Here is a 765-nt window from a genome sequence, read left to right on the forward strand (position 1 = left end):
AGAGCAGGGCGCGGCGGATGCTCCCACCGCGCGGCCCCGGCGGGCACCCCCGAGCCAGTACCCCCGGCGGGCACCCCGAGCGGGCACCCCCGGATACCTTGCGGCGGCGGGCGGGCGCCGTCATCTCCGCGCTCTTCGGCCCGAGAGGGACTCGAAAGTATGTAGGAGAAAAGTTTCCCCTCCCACATGGGGGGGAGGATGTAGGGCTGCCCAGCTCATCCCAGGCCGGCCCCACCGCCCCGAGCGCACGTAGCGCGCCGTGGGGCGCTCGGGTCCTCGGCTCCGGGAAACGCTGAGTTTCAAAAGTACAACGCGCTCTGCAGACTTCACCCTCCCCATCCCCAAAAGTTCTTTAAAAGGTCGCTCCCGCTCAGCCCCAGACATCTCGCTGCCACCCAAGGACCGCGAGCCGGAACCTCGGGCGCGTACTTACGGCCGGGCAGGGCGCTTGGCTCCCAGGCATGATGCAGTGGGGACCGGTGGGCTTCGGGGAGAGAACGAGGAGAGATGCAAACTTGTTCCGGAAAAGGAATCAAAATGGCGTTTCTGGATGTGCAAAGTTCATCAACTCCGCAGTCACTTCCCCTCCTCCTCTTCTCCCACAGGGAGGGAGGTGGGCGAGGAGCAGGCGACCCCGGCGCCCCAGCCGTCGTCCCGGCCCCCGCCTCGGCCCCCCGCCCCGCTTCCTCGCCCGCACGCTCGGAGACTCGCTCTCCCCCTCTCACCCTGATAAGTAGACACATCACGTGTTGCGCCTGCGACTCT

At 67.3% G+C, this 765-nt stretch overlaps 1 protein-coding gene across 1 annotated transcript in view; it reads right to left on the reverse strand.

Annotated features, from left to right (window-relative positions):
* RREB1 (ras responsive element binding protein 1) overlaps nucleotides 1-667 on the reverse strand; it is a 125781-nt gene extending 125114 nt beyond the window's left edge. Inside the window, exon 1 of the mRNA XM_024738705.1 lies at nucleotides 434-667. The gene's annotated coding sequence lies outside the window, so the exon portion shown is untranslated. The remainder of the gene's footprint in view (nucleotides 1-433) is intronic.
* Between the last annotated feature and the right edge of the window lie 98 nt (nucleotides 668-765).

The sequence above is a fragment of the Neophocaena asiaeorientalis genome, unplaced genomic scaffold (assembly GCF_003031525.2).
Source record: "Neophocaena asiaeorientalis asiaeorientalis breed wild unplaced genomic scaffold, Neophocaena_asiaeorientalis_V1.1 scaffold307, whole genome shotgun sequence".
Classification (NCBI taxonomy): Eukaryota; Metazoa; Chordata; class Mammalia; order Artiodactyla; family Phocoenidae; genus Neophocaena; species Neophocaena asiaeorientalis.